Genomic DNA, 20,535 nt, shown 5'->3' on the forward strand with positions numbered 1-20,535 from the left:
TTATTCAATGCACTTAAATTAGATATTTGATATCTTATGTTGAAAAAATATATTATTGATTTTAATTTAATCTTTTTTTAACTTTCTTATAGTAGCTATTAGAAAAATTTTAATTACATATGTGACTTACCTTATATTTCTGTTAACCAACACTACTTTGAAAGTTAAATCTTTCCTGTTCAGTAACCAACTGATTTGAGATCCATATGGCATACTGTTTTGCTTTTTTGTTTAATTCAAAGTTACTGGAAAATTCATATATACTTATGATTTTCATGGTTTTAATGTAATGTTGTGTTCCATTAAGAGTTATCAAACAATGGTAATTCTGCTAAAATATTTTTCTCTGAGAGCTCTTGGTCTATGAGTCCGTGTACTCATCTAAATTATATAAATATTTTGTCCACTCTATGCCCAGACATTATTTTATTCACATTACATCTGAATAATCCCTATATTCTATAGAACCAGTTATAAACACCAAACTCTCATAAATGAGAATCATATGCAAGAGGAAAGAACAAGATTCTTTTATATTGTGCCAACCCCATTCTGAAAATGTCAGAGGCCAAAGAATGTTCTTCTTCCTAAAGGAGTCACACCATTAAAATAATCACATAAAAGAGTCATTTTAGTTTTTTCCAAGGTGAATATATTTCAGCTATGAAGTGATTCTTCATTCTTATGCATGTTGTCAAGCAATAACTAAGGAAAAGAAAAAGCCTGAGATTTATCCATTAATAATCACTGAAAGAAAATGATCCTGTTTAATACAACTTGATCAAATAAAGAATCCAATGAAAAATTTTCCTAGTACCTAATAGATAACCTGGTATATACGGGACCTATTTATGTAATGGAAATTGTATAACATTCCAATTTAAACAGTGATTCTCCTGATTATGTCTTGGATCTTGTTTAACTATGGGGTGATTTTTAACAGATATATCAAGCTAATACATCCAGAAATTAAAACACTCTAAAATTCAGCATTAAGTCTGTGATGTCCAACCAAAAAAAAAAAAAAATTGTCACACCCATCAAGGGCTAACCCCAAACCCTATGTTTACTTCTGTTAGATGCTTACATGTTCAAAGTGACCTGTGATTTATAGGATTTATGGTTATTTTCCTAATAAACTAACAATAAATAAGAATTTTTATATTACATTATTTTTGTTGGTATTTTACTATTCTCCATGTAATCTTTGGGTATATACACACTCATTTACTATTTAATATCATTCATTTACTACTATATTTAGTAACTCATTTACTCATTTATTACTCACTAATTTACTACTATACACACACTCATTTACTATTATATTTAATATCATAATAACTATATGAGCAGAAATGGTTATTTCCCCATTTCATAGAAAATAAGTATGATAGGGAAGTTAAACAATAAAAAGGATCATTAAAATTTTTATAGCTCTACTTAAAAATTTATGGACACAAAAAGTATTGATGTGAAAATTTTAAATACTTATGTCAATAATTTTCATAATTTGGACCGTTTCTTCAGTGTACAACCTTAAAAACGAGGGAAGGATTTTTTTCCTGATGTATTTTCCACTATTATTTTGGGTAGTCTCTTTTAATTTTTTTCAAATAAATTGATTTACAAAATTTTTCTAACAAGTCTTAAAAGTTCTGGTTGTTAGGTGTTTCCTTGCATCAAACTTTCATATTATTGGTTTATTTCATTGATTCATCCATACATGTTAAGTAAGTGCCTGCTGCATGTCAGACTTTATTTTAGGTCGTAAGAGATTGCACTGGTCATCACCAACCACAAAATATGATTATCTGGTGGAATTATGATCAAAACTAGAGTTCAGGGAATCAGAAATTAACTGAAATATAAATCATACGTGAATGTTATATGTCCAATGGAAAAAATATGTAACCCGAGAGAGGAAAGCAGAATTCCACATCAGGCTGTGTAGGCACTGTGTCAAGGATTGATTCTCTCTCTGTTAAGTCAGAGAGCAATCTAAACTGTGACTCTGAGAGCAGATCTGACATCAGCAGGGGAGCTGGCCCCATGAAGTCTTTAGAAAAGAGTCCTCCAGACAAAGGACATAATGAAACATGAAAGTCCTTAGATGGGAATGCAGTGCCAGTGGTTGTTCAAAAAACAACAGGAGGATTTGTTACAGAATTGAAGGTCAAGTAAGAGAACAGTGCAGGGGGAAGTCTGGACAAAATCAGGGGATCTTCACCATGTAAACACTATTTCTCTCTCTGAGACTGCACAAATCAACTAGGAAATGAATATTTATAGAGAAGAGGTACAAGGACTGACCCTGTGACAGCCTAATATCAGAGTTTAGAGGACCAGATGTAGTTGAGGAAAACAATGCAATAGCAAGCAGTTATACACTAGGAAAAGTAGAAAAGCACTGAACCTGGACTTCAAATGAGGAGAGAAGAGGGAAAGACTGGAGCAACTAGTCCTGAGATATTAGGAAAAAAACCCTGAGGATGGTACAACCCGGACAGCTTTGTGAATGCCAAGGCTGCTACTGGCTCTAGCCATCTTAAGGAAGTCAGGGGACAAAAGGCTGAACAGTCAGTTACAGTGAGAATGAAAGAGAAGGAACTGAAGACAGCAAATGAAGATATACATATTTAGATTCTTTTTCCTAAGCTGGGTGTGGTAGCACATGCTTCTAATCCCAGCAGCTCAGGAAGCTAAATCAGGAGGATACTGAGTTCAAAGCCAGCCTCTGCAATGGCACAGTGCTTAGCAAATCAGTGAGACCCTGTCTCTAAATAAAATTCAAAATAGGTCTGGGGATGTGGCTCAGTGGTTGAGTGCCCATGACTGAGTTCAATCCCTAGTACCCGCCCCCTCCCCCCCAAAAAAAGGATATTTTTTTTCTTTTCCTTATGAAAATAAAGTAGTGTTTTGAAATACAGGTTCTTGCTGAAACTATCTGGATTCCGTCCTTTGCTCTGACGCTCAATGCAAGGTTGGTCTTGGGCAAGTTGTTTACTTTGACTCTGCCTAATCTCCTATACAGTAAGTGAGGGGAAAAAAATCACAGTACACATTTCATAGAGTTCTTGCAAGGATTATATTGATAAATGGATAAAAGATGAGTGAAAAATCACCTGGTACAGAGGAAGCATTCAGTAGATGCAACCTGAAATCATGAAGCAAATTGAATGCATCTTCCAAGGCCTGGCTGTATACACCACACTTCCCCACCACCACCACCATGTGAAATCAGTCCACATTGGCTCATTCACAGGAATTGTTCTATGGTACCCTGGGACTTCTGTGGTTTTGCCTTCATAAATAAATATTGATGTTTTTACTATTTGTCATCTTCAATTATAAGTTCTTCAAAAGCAGTATATCTTACACTAACAGGGGAGGTGGGATCAGGTCTGCAATCTGCAATGTAATACCTGTTTTCTTGTTCACCCTTCACTTTCTTTTCTAACATGGAAATAATAATGTCTTAATCACTTTGCAAGCAACTCATTTGATAGATGTTCAATAATTGCTCTTGATTTCCACAAATAAACCTCCATATGGACATTCATGTGTCCCATGTGAATGGATGGACTTTCTACAGTTGTTTTTAATGAGTTTCATTCTTCACTATTCTTCTTTCCTTGTTTTATTCTTGTTTTAGAGAAGTTTTGTTGTTTTATACCGTTTTTCTGCCAGTTTCCCAAATAAAGTGAGTTGGCATTCAATCACACACTGGAATATATAGAAGAATATTTGTGCAGAAATTCTCTCTGGAACCTAAGGAATTGACAACCCTATTAAAGTTTAGCATTAATGGCTAAAGAGAAATGAAGACAGTGACTAAATAGTTAAAGAAAACTGGAATATCTGATTAGGACAGAACTCACTTATGATGAATGAATTCCAGTGTCACATAGGGTGGAGTAGATATGTGAGGTGTACATGAAACAAGGAAATGAGCCTTACAAATCTGTGGGAGGAGAGCCTTCAATCAAAGGAAGTGAAACCACAGGAACGTTGCTAAATTGAAAATGCGCTTGGTTTGTGTGTTGACCAGGAAGAAGGCTGGGCTGGTTGAATCAGAGCCAACACAGAAGTTGTTGGAAGATGAGGACTTAGAGACAGGAAGTACCCTTCAAAAAGAGGATTATAATGTCATTCTAAGTGGTGGGAAGTCTTATGGTATATTAAGGACCATCATATTTTTAACCCCATTATGAAAAGCATTCAGAATGTTTTAAGCCATTGCAATGTGCATCATACCAGAATCATTCCTGTGTATTACCTTTATTGATCTTTTCCTCAAAATATCCCATTAAGTCATCATAACATGCATTTTTTTGTTGAAAAAAAAAGTAAGATTCAAAAAGGTTAACTAACTTTCAAACATCAGAGGTGGACCTGAGTAAGTGTGACGACCATGTCGGTTATGGTTTTTTTTCGCTTGTTTGTTTTTTCTTTTGTCTGTAGCTTGCTGCCCTCCAAAGTCACATTGTGTTCCCTGCATCTACCTCATTTTTTAAGCATGTGAAGTCAAATTATCATTGTGAGGGAGCTAATCTTACTATATTTTGATGCCAGGTTTTCCATATTCATTAATAGTTTAATTACAATTATACTTTATGTAAGATGGGGACATAATTGGCTCTGTGTTATGGATAAGGGAAAGCCAAGACTCAGAGACTGTATCTAATCTAATCAAGGTCACATAACCAGTAGGCTAGACTCAGAAGAGGACTATGGTCTGTCTGAATCCCAGGGTAATGCTGTTTTCACAATGAGGAAGTAAATTTGGAAACAAACATTAGATGATGATATTCTCCATTTTAATTATGTCTCTAATTGTGTTTGAACTGTCTGAGACAAGTTGTGGCAACACAGAAAACATAAGGACCTTGCTAAGGGAAGAAATGGTAAGATCTGTGTGGAGCTTCAAGCTTCTCTGACAGAAAAGCCTTCTTTTCTGTGGACTCCTAGCAACTCAGATTCTCAAAATTCCTTTGAAGGGCAAAATGACACTTTGTCACTTCTTAGCGATGAAGTTATGATTGGTCTCAGGCAGACAATGAAATAAAGGAAGGACACATAGAATCTGTTTTGATAACCTTGGCAGTATAAATATGACACCAAAATACTAGTTTGACCCTCTAGAAATCTGAGCTAGGGCAAAGCTTTTGCTAGACTGATAACCAGATACCAGTGCTTTCAAGTTGTCCTGGGTAAATCAGAGAAAATGAATTTTTATTAGATAATCTTTGGTTTTGTGTGGAAAGTTTCATTACATCTGAATAAGCTTAAATTCTGAGTGATTTCTAATCCCTATATTTTAGTGAGGAGTTCTTGTAAGTGTGAGTGTGATTTTATTGCCACTATCAGCAGCATCAAGGATTACTTTCTTGCTTTAGATTTTGTTCTTGTTTATCATATGCTTCATTCTGTCTGATATTTATCACTTGCATTTCCCAGAAAGAACAAAGAAGCACTATTATCTGGTGTCTTAACCTTCTAAAAGCTCATTTTCCCCTTTTTATTTCCAATTCTGCTGAAGCATTTTTTTTTCTTTAGTTATTAGGTTTTTCTTCCAAAACTGTTACAGCTAAAGTGAAGCTGGAGATTTCATTGCAGAAGTCACTAAGAATCTTCCAGAGAAAATCAGAGAATCACAAGAACATAAAACTGGTTGTTTTGGAGACAGGAAGGAGGTGAAGGGCACTGATAATTCTGAATATCCTACCTAGTTATTTAGAATTAGACTGAAAGGATTGAGGCTAAGAATCTAAGAGAAGTGTTTTAGGACACAATCACAAGTGTTAATACTTCTAACCTAAAAATTTAAAAAAATGACATAGAATAAAAGAAAACCAAAAGAACCTTTGGAAAAAATAGTGAAGGATAGAAGATATGTAAGGAACATTCATTCACCTGTCAAAATGTCAAGATAATCAACATAAAAATCTCAAATTAGTTGCATTAATAGCCAGGATCTTTATTTAAAGAGTCTAAATTAATGATTAGTCTACACAGATAAAATTCCAAACTAAAACTCTTTCAAACAAATGTTTAACTTTTATGCACACATCAATGGTTTGTAATACTTCAGAATGTCCTTCAAAAGTACAAGGATATGAAAACAAACAAAATGAAAATTTAAATCTCCAACCTCTCAAGTTGTCTTTTTGTCACATACTCTTTGTATTATTAAATCTTTAAATTGTTCATTGTATAGAATTGGCTGTCTATTTAAAAAGAAATGGACACTGTGTAAAGAAAGGACATTTGTGAAAAATAATATAATTTTCCAATAGAGATTAAAATTTCAGGAAGAGCTAGCTGTTTAGTACATAAAAACATAAGAAGAAAAAAATTGGAAATGTGCAAAAAAAAAAAAACCCACAAATGTTAAGTCATAGTCCCCTATGATCTAAGAGGTTCACTTTTAAGTCACTTTTGAGAAATTCTTGCAAGAGAGAAATGCAGGTATGTGTATTCATCATGACCTTGGACTGGGAGTACACTGGAAAAACAAGTTCTGGTGTATTTATACAGTGGAATACTATGTTGTAATAACAAGGGACAAACTGCTGTCACACAAAGGATCTTCGATAGATCTCATAGATCTTCTGTGGTATGAAACGTACCAGACACAAAGGCTACACATATTATGTAATCCCATTTATATTAAGTTAGAAAGACTCAACAACTGGCTGAAGAAGGGAGAAACCAGGCTAGTCAGGGGACCTCTGTAGTGTGCCTGGGTATTCGCTTGGATGGAGAACTTGGAAGCATCTTTGGGTGCTTACAGTGCTCACCTTCCTTTGGATGGTCATGACAAAGATAGAGACAGATGTGAAAACCCATGAAATATAAATCTAAGTTCATTTTTTAACTTTGTGCATGGATTTAGACTGAACTTTTAAGTAGTGAGAGAAATATCAGATTCCTACACTAAGAAGGAATGCAAGGGAGGCCCACGACTCCCAAAGGTCGTATGTTTACAAACAAATGGAAGGAAACACTGTGTAGGGAAACGGGTAGTTTTCAGTCACCTGTGCTTTCCCCTCCCCAGATCCTGAAATCACTGCTTCCAAAGGCAAGATCAAGCATTTTATTTGTAGCCAACACATTTTAGTAGGTTAGATCATGGAAATCCCTGCTCTAATCCTGTCTAGGACATAAATTGTGTCTTTTTTCATAGACATCAGATCAAAAAGGACATCTTTTATAGTGTCCAGTGGATAAATTTTTTTTTTTGTAGAGATCAGATCCAAAAGGACATATTTTATAGTGTCCAGTGGATATGCTTATACCATGACTTGATGGTCAGTCAAACATTTTAATCCATTCATTCACTTTTATTTAGCACCCTCTGCAAATTAGAAGTTTTGGTTAATTTTAGGTGTCAACTCGACTGAATTGAGAAATACCTGAAAACTTATTAAAGCATTCATTTAGGTTTTTCTGTGAGAATGTTTGCAGAGTAGATTAACATAGCAGTCTGAGTGGACCAGGCCAGAGGCCAACAGAGAGTAAAAAGAGATGATGAATTGGTCTCTACTCTGAAAGCTGGGATAAATTCTTTTTCTTTTTTTCCTTTTGACATAAACATCAGAACTCTAGGCTCCTGGCCCTTGGACTCCAGGACCTACACCAGCAGTACCCAAATTCTCAGACTTTCAACCTAGAACTGAAAGTTTCATCATCAGATTCCTTGGGTATGAACCTCTGGACTTGGATTGAACCACACAATGAGAACCCCAGGGTCTCCTGCCTGCAGTTGGCCTGTCACCGGAATTCTCAACCACCAGGATCAATGTGAGCCAACTCCCTAATAAATCCACTCTCCTGTCTATATATGTTTCCTATTGCCTGTGTCTCTCTGGAGAGCACTAATACAGGAGATAAAGATACACTTAGATGGACGGCATTACAGGGTAAAGCAGAGGTTTAAGCACATAAGCTGAAAGCCACAGGGTGTTGTGGAAGTTTTAAGCATGTCAGTGAACTGATGAGATGTGGGGGTTTAGAAAGACCACACTGGCAACGATGTAGAGAATATCTTGGATGTGCCTTAGTTCAGAGCACTTAGGAGAAAATTACATAAATCCAACCAATTAGTGATAAGGGCCTGGATTACAGTACTGGCAGAGGGAATTTAGAAGAGGAAATAGTATCAGAATATAGTAATTTGTTGTGAGATATGTGAAATTCATATAGGAGTTAGGCACTATTCTGGACTCTGGTTAATTAGGAACTGTCCTGTTTTATATAGATTAAATTTTTTACCTTGCAAGCAACCCTATCAGGACAGTGTAGTTACCAACCTCATATGGCAAGCAAGGGCACTGAGGTACAGACAGCTGAACTCACTTAATGGAAGTTGCACAGCTGGGAGTGAAGTGATGAGATCTTTACCAAGACTAGCCACCCTGGTTACATGTTGCTACCCATTTAAATTAGAAATAGTTATCCAGGCTGAGGGGAAATTGAGTTAGATCCAGGAAGGAACAGAAAACAGAATTAATGGCTACAAGAAATAGGGCATTTTTAAGAACTAAATGGAAATTTTGTGTGCTTAGAAAACATTGCAGAAGCTGGGTATGGTGGTCCACATCTGTCATCTCAGAAACCTGGGAGGTTGAGACCGGAGGATCCCAAGTTTGAAGCCAGCCTCAGGAATTTAGTGAGACCCTTAGCAACTTAGTGAGAACCTGTGTCAAAATAAAAAATTTAAAAATTTAATAAAGGACTGTGGGCGGGTGGCTCAGTAGTAAATCACCCCTGGGTTCAATTTCCAGTACCAGGAAAAAAAAAGACAGAAAGAAAAGATTGCAAAAAAGTACAGACAGATGGAAAATAGATTCAGCTGATTGGACAAGGACTGGGTGATGGACCGACTGCTCTGTCTGCCATTGTAAAAACTGGAGTGTAGGGGGGGGGCGGATTTGTAAAAGTTAAAAAGAGCTGAACTACTGAAGTGATTAGAGTTCATTGAAAACTTTTAGTTCAATCCTCAGTACTAAAAATAATAAATAAGTAAATAAATAAATAGCTAAATAAATAAATAAGAAAACCTTTAGTTTCTAAAGGACTTTAATCTCTAAATTTTCCAAAATGACATAGGTTGAATTATACTATATCTCTGAATTTCACTAACTCTTTTTATGGGGGCATAATTGATAAGGGTTAAATACAAAGTTCTTTGTGAATTCTAAAACTGTCTAAACTGGATTTTCATACATACACTCTTTTTCTAGAAAGAATTTCTGATGTGTGATTGTTTATAAAATAAGTATAGTACAAGAAAAAAAAAGGTGTAAAAGAAGCAAGAATTTGCCGTCATTGCTTATGTGGCTGAAAAACAAACTCTCTTTGATATGAGGTCCAAATTAAAGCTCTCCTTTGCTGCCTATTTTACTTATTCTTTATCTCCATCTCTAGAAGGGCTTTTCTGGGCATCTCCTTTTGTAAATGATGTAGGAATGGTTCACATTGGTAAGGTTTTTTTCTTTACACAATAAGCTGAAATTCATGACCATCTAGAGATGTAATAAAAGCAGATGTAGAAAGGATGAGGCAGGATGCTTCAGAACAAAGGGTGGGAGGTGAGCACAGTATATTAAAAAATGTGCTTTTTGACATTGAATTTCTTCCAGGAGGCTGAAAATAACTGAACCCTTGAAATCTCACAAAGCCTATCTGATCCCACAGGGAGAATATGCTGAGCTTGTTATCCCTGTCCCTCCTTGACCAGAGTGTATTGAAGCTCTGATGTTAAGCAGCCTCATGGTGCTGCTCCCGAAGAAGAGCCCCAGTGCAACAGGTATGAATGGAGAGGTTAAGAGGAAGACAGGAGATGGCAGTGCAACAGTATCTGGGTATCAGTGAATAACGTGCACCACCCCAAAAGCCGACTGCCCACGTGAGCAAATGATCTGGGCCCCTCTCTACAGCTGATCTGTTTTTCAGTCCAAACTTCTGCAGCTGAGTTGGTGATGCAGCAATTCTTTAGACAACAAAAAATAAAGACTACAAGGAATATTTTGTGAACCCTACCATCATAACTATGCACTTGGTTTATTGGCTCTGGGTCAGTAGACCATGCCTTCATATTTGGTTAGTAGGCCTTTTAAAACTCTTGTTCTGTGAATATCTCATGCTTCCTCCCTCTTTCATGTTCATCCTTGACTCTTCTTCTCTCTGTCCCTCCAACCCTTACAAAAGGGATGATGTAATCTGTGCTTGTTTATTTTATTGTGTCTAATTTCATCATAATAGTTTGCTTACCACAGGCTTAGATGACTTTGCAATGTATCATACACATATAGCTATAATGTTATATGTTTATAACATGGTACAAAAGAATTTTGGAGAATCAGGAAAAAAATGTATATTGATATATAGATTGCGTATTTCCATGACTCTAATGAGGAACTCTTCTTTATAAAAGTAAAATAAACCAACAAATCAAACTTCCCTATCTCTCATTTCGTATTAATTTTGACCTAAAACTCTGCTGTCACTTTGACAGCATATGACCCCATAGGAAGTACCCTTCCTCAGCTCTCTGAATATTGAACTCCGGATAATTCTACATCTTATCTCCCAGCCAGAGTCCTTGATATTGGCAGGAGGGGCATGGGAGAAATTTTGTTTGCTGCAGCTAATCTTACAGTTCATTAGCGCCTTAGTGACTAGTAATCTCACTTCATTAAATGTGTTTATTTGGTGGTGTCAGCTTTCCTTTTGAAAATTCCTTAAATAAGAACCATGGCCCCTTTAAAGCTGCTGCTTCACACAAGTGAGAAATGAAGTTGTAAAGCCACAGGCAATGTGACTTTTAATGCTTTAATATAAAATGAGCAGCCTAGGGTCATTTGGATATTTCAGATTGAGAGATTAAAGCTATTCTCTCATGCTGTGAAATGTAATGTAAAGCTTGCAGTCTAGTTTTTGGGAGCTGATTTCAGAAGAATATTTTATGACTTGCATAATCTAGAAAAAGATCTTTTATTATTTATTTTATCAAATTCAGTAATAAGCCAATGATGTCATGCATGACAGTAAAGTGAGAATAAACAAATCAAAATAAAACAATTATTGGGCATCTCTTCCTGGCATCATGCAAAGGATCGTACAAACATAGACATCAGCACATGCACACCGGTATGGTACACATCTCCCAACAGCCCACAGTAAGAAATGATCAAATCTTAGCAATAACTGATAGGTGAAGGGCTCCTTGTGGTGTGAGTTCTGCTCCCACTGAGTTGTTTTCTGTCTAATAGTGGGCATTCACTGTCCCATGATAAGTATTCTTTTTATGATCAACTTACAGTCAAATAAAAAGTAATGTAAGCAACACAGAAATGATGTGCTTACTTTGGAAACTCAAGATAACTTTCAGATTTTTGGGCTTATTTCAGGGCCTGCATTAAACATTTCAGGAAACGATTTTTTGTTTTTATCCTAATGGTGAGCAAAATTTCGAGGTGATCCCAACCCTTGATTTCAGTCACCTTCAGGAGAACCGATTTAAATGATGCTTTCAAAAATACACTGGAAAATTATTCCAGGAACAAATTTCGTCTGTTTCCTGCTGTGGAAGTTTATGCTGGCAAAATACATCAAGATATCTTAGTAGAAATTTTAAAAAAAAACTGCACTATTTACATATTATATTCTTCTGAGTGGGGATATTCATTGGGATTCTGATTTTTCCTTCTCACTTATATTTACACAAAAATTGTTAGAGATAATATTGGTATTTCTGGAAATATTGACACAATTACTATTTCAGGAAAATCATTTCTTTTAATTAAATGTCTAAGTCAAATATTTGTTTAATATATACTCTATAAGATGTCTTTAATAAGTGTATCTATTATTATTGCAGATTTTTGGCCCCTTAAACTATTTTTAATATCCACAATTAAACAAAATAATGACAGAATATCTTCTAGGTACTATAATGAAATATCCAAGGTTATTGAGCAACTACACCAATAATAAACATCAAATAGTATTTGTATATATTGGCAATGTAAACTTTAGTTTTTCAAAGTTAAACAGTCTCATTTGAAATATTGCAACATGCTGGGCGCGGTGGCACATGCCTGTAATCCCAGCAGCTCAGGAGGCTGAGAGAGGAGGATCACGAAGCCAACATCAGGAATAGGGAGTTTCTAAGCAACTCAGTGAGACCCTGTCTCTAATAAAATATAAAATAGGGCTGGGGATGTGGCTCAGTGGTCAAGTATTCCTGAGTTCAATCATCTCTACCACACCCACTCCCCCAAAAAAAATAATGTGACATTTTTAAATGGGCATGCCTTTTTGTTGGAAAAATATTGGTTATTCAACCACCAGGTAGATACTCAATAAGAATCCACTTTCTGATTTGGAAATCAGAGAGAATGTTAAAGAAGGGCCTGATCTCATTGTAAAATGTAAAGTTTTAAAAAAATTGGAGGAAATCTGTGGATGGAGGAAATCTGTGGATGATGTGTAATGCTACGTGACAGACCAATGCTCCTGTTAAAAGAAACTACAAATATCGAAAACAAAAAAAAACCTATATAGAATTAAAAAATCATTTGTTTGAGGGTAACATAAAAGTACAGAAACAGTGAAAACTGGGTGGACCAAGATTCCAGAAAGGGAAAAAGCTCTAGAAGGTGATTTGGTCAATTGCAGCTACCTTTGAGCTGAGGACATTTTCATTAGAAAAACTGAAAATTGTCCTCAGAGGGCTGAGGTTGGTGTTCAGGACAGACATCGAAGGGCAGGCCTAAGAACACAGCTGGCTATGTTTGGGGGTAGCACAGACAGCTTGGAAGGCTACAGTCTTTCAAAGAAGGCCTTTTAAAAGGAAGAGCAGAACCATCACCATCTCCTGAACAAAGATGAGAGTTCTGTACTCATTTGGGGTTAGGTGCTAAGTTAAAATCTCCAGGTTGTCTGCTGAAAATGTGCAAAGCCAGGTAAGAGACAGGCAGGTCCTTGAACAGAGGTGGGGATACCAAGCTTCACAGAGAGAACAACCTGGCCCCGACTCAGCATTGTCTCTGCCTAGATTAATGAGAGCATTCTCTGTTCTTGAAACCGAGCAAATTGGAAGGCAATGTTCTCTCTGGAAAAGGACTAACTTGACATATGACTTGTAATGCACAATTTCAGATTCAATCAAAAGTTATTCCACATGTCAGCATAGGCAGCATGCCAAAAATCTAACAGATAACAGACAAGTAGAGCACTCAGCAAATGTTCTAGACACTGGATTAAATTATAAAGAACTGAAGAACTATGTTTATATTTTTAAGAATTTAGAAAAAAAACGAAGACATTGATGAAATATGAAGAATTTATTCTGGGTGATTCTTATCTTCAAAATAATCAAATAGGAATTTTAGAATAAATGACTTTTAATATTTTAAAACCGATCAATATAACTCAGCATATCAACAGACTAAAAAAGAGTAGTAATCTTGCCTAAAGATGTAGAAAACATTTTAAAATATTTGATATCTATTCAGGATAAAAATGATCAGAAAACTAAATGAAGCTGAACATAGCAATCTACAGAAACCCATACTTAACATTATATAACAATATGATAAGACATTGCTATCCCATCTCAACCCTCCTATGAATTATTATACAGAAGTCTTAGGCAGTACAATAATTCATGAAAAACAAATAAGAAATAAAATGCATACAGATTGGGAAAAAATGTTATTTATTGTCATGATGTTGGGCCTGCCTTAAAATATGTGAAGATTCCACAGTAAAGGGTTCTAGAAATAATAAATTATTTTTCATATTCATGGGATACAAGTTAATTCTTCAAAACTTTATTTTACGTCTATATATTCATAATGAACAATTACAAATTAAAGTGTTATATGTTTTGCGATAAATAATATAATTATATATTTCATTTATATATCTACCATAGTTTTGTATTGTTCTGTATATATACATTTGCAATTTGCATTTAATATGACGTGCAAATAAAAAATGAAAAAAAAAACTTGTGAATTTCAATAAGTGATTAGACAAGGTTTCCAGTTATAGGGTAAATGTAGAATTCAACTATATTTTTTATATCACTCACAAATAGAAATGAAAATTTTGAGAAATATACTCAGCTTACAGCATCAGCAAGAAAGTTCAAGTGTCTAACTAATCCTAGTAAAACATGAGAGAATTTTACAAATCAAAATAATTGGAGAAATGTAACATGTTTGGGTACTAGATTTTCAACATTAATAAAAAGTGGAATCTCTACTCACTGATCTACAGTCAATGTACTATCATAGCTTTTGTTTTTTGGTTTGTGTTTTGGTTTTTATTTTGCACATGAAAATTATCTGATTTTAAATTTGATGGAAATATATGATGCCCAAATATGCAAGACAATTTTGAAAGAGAAGAACAAACCAAACCCCCCAAATTATATACCAGATGTAACATTTATTTAAAATATTGTCAATTTTACTAATACAAAAAGATGAAAAAAGAATATCCTATGAATATAGTTTGTGAAATACAGGCCATCTATTGTGTTCCACACGTATATGATATATATATATATATATATATATATATGATAAACAAATTCAGTGGAGAAGGAATGGCCTTTTTATTAAATGGTGCTGGGAAACTGCATTTCCACTCCTACTGCACGTCATACATAAAAGTCTATTTTAGATGGATTATAAATGTAAATTTGCAAGGTGAAACAATAAAGCTTTTAAACTAAAACATAAGAAAATATTTTTGTGACCTCACGTTGTCAAAGACTTCTCACAAGCATGAAATGCTAACAAAGAAAAAAAAAAGCAAAGGTCAATGGAAAACTTATTAAACCTAAGAACATCTCATCAAAAGATAACATTAAACATTTAAAAAGTAAGTCATAGACTGAGAGAACATATTTGTACTACATACAGCTGTCAAAGAGCTTGTGTTTAGAATATAAAAAGAAATCTGAACAACCCATATGAAAAAGGCACACTATTTAGTATATAAATGAGGAACAATTTAATAAGTGCTTCATAAAATAAGACATGCACAAATAGCCAATAGACACATTTAAAAGAGGTTCTCAACATAATTACTCATTATGAAAATGGAAATGAAACCAAAATGAAGAAGTTCAAATTCTAGCCAGAATAGAAATAATTGGGACAGCCTTGCTGTCTCACTGTAACCTACTAAAGACTGCAAAAACTTGAAAAGCAATTATTCTCTGTCATTGGGTGACACACAGCTCAAGAATGTGATCCCTGAGAGAAAGGAAATACTCAGAGTGAATACCAAAATCTATCTCCTCAGATCTTAGTTGGAAAGTAATTCATTATCAACAGAAATAAGGAACGACCTACATATTCCTCAGCATTGGAATATACAACCTGTAATTTATCTGCATAACATATAATGAATAGCTCAGCAACAACACTGGCATATGCAACATTATGAATGAATTTCACGAGCATCGTGCCATATGAAAAAGGGCAGACACAATTATATAATACACATTCTTTTATATATCATATATACATATATACTTTTATATGTATCTCAAAAATATATGTGTTCATATATATCACAAATATAAAAACACACATATATTCAGTACAAAAGAAAAAAAAGCTTAGAAATACATTTCCATGTCTATATGGTCATTTGCTTCTTTTTTGTAGTTGTGGATGGACAACATGTCTTTATATTATTTGCTTATTTTTGTATGTGGTGCTAAGGATCAAACCAAATGACTCACACATGCCAGGTAACCTTTCTGCCACTGAGCCACAGCCCCAGTTCAATCGTTTACTTTTTGATAAAGGTGCACAAGCATTTGTTCAGGGACAGAACTGACATCTCCACAAATGATACTGAAATAATTTGATATCAGCATAAGAAAAAAAAATAGAAAACTTGTCTCTATATAGAAAATTTATATATATATATATATATATATATATATATATATATATATATATATATCACAATTTTAAGAGTGAGAGCAAAGACTAGCAATTTATAAAAGAAATTCTTATAATTCAGAGATAGGGGAAAATTTCCTAAATAGACACAAAATGCACATTTCTTTAAATTACAAGTTAGCAAATAAAAATTCACTAAAATAAAAAAAAATTTAAAGTTATAAAAAATCAAGGCATAGATTGGAAGAAAATATTTTTAATTCATTTATCTGATCAAAGACTTTTGTCCAGAATCTGCAAGGCACTGTTACAACTCAATATTTACAAAACATTCCAAGAGAAACCAAGTAAAATAAGTTCATGAAAAGATGCTTGTTATTGATAGACACCATGAACTATGATGATATTAACATCAATTGAGTCAAAATTAGATTCCACTGCAAACCCATTTGATATGAACAATTGGAAAGTATGGGAAGCAGTAGTACCTTTTACCAAATTGTTGGTAAAGTAAAATAGTACAACTACTGTGAAAAGAGTTTGAAAATTGAGTTATAAAACTCTAGAAGTATTCACCAAAAAACACTAATATTCCACCCCTAGCTATTATCCCATGAAAGGTGAAAATAGGTAGCATAAATATTTGCAAAAGAATGTTCATGAAAAGGTTACCTTGTAATAGTCCCAAACTGTAAACAACCCAAATGCTCACACTCATCAACATTTGAAAAATAGACACTTTGCTGTTTATCTTTACAATGAAATTCTACTTAGAACAGACAAACATAAACTATTGATCTATACAACAAAATGATTGAATAACAAAAATTGGCTGAGTGAAAAAAAGAAGAGTAAACAGAATACAATTTAAGGTTATATTTTATATGAAAATTTAGTAAAGATAGATTTCTTCTGTGGCAAACATCCATGGCTAGGAATGGACAGGCAATTACAGAGGGCATGGTGGACTTGATCGCAATTATGGATGTTGACCTGGATAAATATATCTATACCTATCACATTCTTCATTTATTGGTAGAATTTGTTCTATATCATTAATTCTTCAAGTTAATTCAATTATGGTTTATGGCTATTAATCATTAAAAATCATTTATGAAAAACAGAACACTCAAGTACTGCTGATAGAAGTACAAATTGATACTGACCCAAATGAACATACACATAACCCACTGCTAGATTGATTTCAACAAAAATGTTTATGTATGTTCACTGAATGTTATTTGTAAAGATGTTGATAGTGGCAACACTTGAAGGAACTCAAATATCCATCAAGAGTTGAATGAATAATAAACCATGATATATATTCCTTGAATTAAACCTGTATAGTAGTTTGAACAAATAAACTGCGAGGACATGCAAAAATAAGGATGACTCTCACCATATAATGTGTCTAGCTTCATTCACTGAACATTTATATTAAGCGAAAAAGAATGTCACAATATTCTGCAATTTTACAAAATTAAGAACTTGATGGGCTGGGGATGTGGCTCAAGCGGTAGTGCGCTCGCCTGGGGTTCAATCCTCAGCACCACATACAAACAAAGATGTTGTGTCCACCGAAAACTAAAAAAAAAAAAAAAAAAAAAAAAAAAAAAAATTAAAAATTCATTCTCTCTCTCTCTCTCAAAAAAAAAAAAAAAACAAACCTTGATTATCTTGGAAGAGTAATATACTGATGTGCACAATATAGTTTCCAAGGTGTTGGGTATTGGTTTTCTCAGACTGCCTTAACAAAGTGCTATAAACAGGGTGGCATAAACAACATGAATTTATTTTCTCACAATGCAAGTATTTTCTAGATACATGAGCTCAAGGTGTCAACTTGGTTGATTTTTTGAAAAGTCTCCTCATTTGGCCTTTAGATGGCCATCTTCTCCCTGTGTCTGTACATAGTCTCCTCTCTATATATATCTATGTCCTAATATCTTCCTAGAAGGACACTAGTCATATTGAATTAGGGCCCACCTTAATAGCTTTATTTTAAAATAATGATCTCTCTGTAGAACATATATCCATTCTTACATTCCAATGTACTGACCTTTAGGACTTCAAGTCAAGAATTTTGAAGGGACACAATTCAGCTCATGATAAAGATGTAAGGATTTCTTTTTCTTTGGGGCAGAGACACACTTCCCAGCCTATCTCAGTATCCATTGTATGGGATGAAACAACCATTCTACTGGGCATCTAGAATGTCACTAGTTATATACCAACATTGGGAAATTTAAAGAAAGTAATTTGAGTCCTTTTTTTTTTGTCAAAAAAAAAAAAAAAAAAGGAACTCTGGTTTGAGCCCAAGACTGATGGATGCATAAAGGAAAAGTGCTACGGATATTATCATGACAAAATGTCATATCTTTAAGAGTGAACACATGAAATGCCCCTTCTGCCCAGTGCTTTCCTATGCACAAACCACACATGAAGGCTAATCTCACTCCAACATTTTATACAATGAAACAGAGGCACTGAGAGATTAAACTACCTACCTAAGATAACATAACTAGTCATTAAGAAAGCCAAGATTTAAATGCAAGAAATCTGGATTCAAAGACAAAATTTGTTACTACCATTCTTTTGACATCCACACATATCCAAGTCCCAAATGACTGGTTTGCCTTATGTAATTGTCTGAGGTTGCATTTGATCAAAATGATATACCCCAAGCTATTCCTAGTTAATTTTAAACTAACTTCTATATGTGTGCATTACATTGTCAAAACAAGATAAAGCTACTGCTTCTTGTGAGGTATACTGAGAATTCAACAACATTTGAACATATTCCAAGAATCTATCCAAGTCATTTGATTGGACTCCTTTACCCCATTAAATATGACTTAAAGTAAACCACCATTTGGTTGTGATTTTGAATTACTTATTTTTCATGCAGATTTTATCTTCCCAGTGGAAGCATATGAGAAAGGGATTTTACTGTAAATGTAACTAGTTACTTACTATATTTATTTAAATTTTAAATGATTTGAAATAACCGAAAATTTAATTTTCACTCTAGTTAGTATAATTGGTGAATGGGATTACTTTCCACTGAGGTCAATATGAGAGCATGGCCAACTCTTATGATTTTGGATAGCAAAAATCCACTAAGTGTATTTGTACAAAGCAATCTAAAGATTAACACAAAAGAATATTTTAATAAGAGCTGATGAATTAGAAAGAAACCTGATTCAGGACAATTCTTCCTTGCCAAAGCCTGACATACAAATACAACTTTTGTTCTATGGAAATTCTATAATGAACCACAAACCAGATAAATTTTTGTTGGTGTGACTAATACTGTAAGGCACATCTTATTTAAGGGATACTTTTTAGATAGCTACCCTTTCCATCCTTATGATTCGCCCTTCATATCTATTTTAACAATTTCAAAGGGTAACCACAAAACTTTACAATTTTACTACTGTCACTTTAATTCAGTTCAAATGCAGTTATTTGTTCCTATTTACTGCATAATTCTTGTGATTAGCATTTGAACAGGATTAATTTTATTCTCTGCAGCTCTTTATTGCATTGTTATGTCTAGACATACTACACATCTTCTGCAATAAACATTTGACTTTGACTTCTTAATGCTATTGAGATGTTTACATCATTTATAATGTCTTAGTAATCCATCCATCATAATAATGTCAAGTAAAATTTATTGCCCTGGTGATACTTGAAGTAACAACATCATGAAAAGAAGATTAACCGCAAGCAACCCATTGGTGACAAAGGAGGTAAGGCTGTGTTCTGTCCAGAAACTAGTTTGGCAAATTTTTTATGTGTTGAAATATGACAGTTAAAATTTCTTCCGTCAATTCTATACAATCCTCAGAGTAAGAAAGGTGACATCTTAACCTCTATATTTCCAGTATGTTTAAAAGGATAAAGAACATGAAAGATAGTTTATAAATAATGGCTCATCAAATGTAAGTCCTGAAGTTTTAGAAAAATTTTGAATTAGTTTTTGGTATTTAGTATTTAAAAAGCTATGATAAGCTATATTGTTGATATCAAACTATCATGATAAAATATCTTATGTTTTGGCAATTTCAGATACAGTTTGAAGACTCTTTTTAATCTAGTGATATATCTGTAATGATATATTCTTCTTAAAAAGATACAGTCTGCACTTGTCTACACAGGGACTGATTCTAACTTGAGATAAGTGGTAAAACCACCTACTGTTTATGTATAAAAGGAACTGTCTCCTTCTACTTCTTCAATCTTGTTTAAAAAAAGAAAGAAAGAAAAGAAAGCAGAATACTTTAGGCTGTTCCAAAGATCAAATTTTCATTTGCCTCTAAATCTCACAATTCTATTTACAAAAGAAATCCCATTATTTCAAGTATCAATATTTACATTTTAAAAGGATTGTTTATTAGTTGGCCATGAGAGGGAGTGACAGCAGGAAATGGATTGGAAAGACCACAGGAGAAAAGATAAAATACAAAAGAGAAGAAGGCCTCTGGGATGTTTGAATATGAAATACAATTTCTGCTTTCTTCAGGTCCTCATTAAAAGAAAAACATGATATCAAGAATGGAATAGTTTGTATTGATTTTTTTTAAAATAG

The sequence above is a fragment of the Urocitellus parryii genome, chromosome 6 (assembly GCF_045843805.1).
Source record: "Urocitellus parryii isolate mUroPar1 chromosome 6, mUroPar1.hap1, whole genome shotgun sequence".
In the NCBI taxonomy this organism is placed as follows: domain Eukaryota; kingdom Metazoa; phylum Chordata; class Mammalia; order Rodentia; family Sciuridae; genus Urocitellus; species Urocitellus parryii.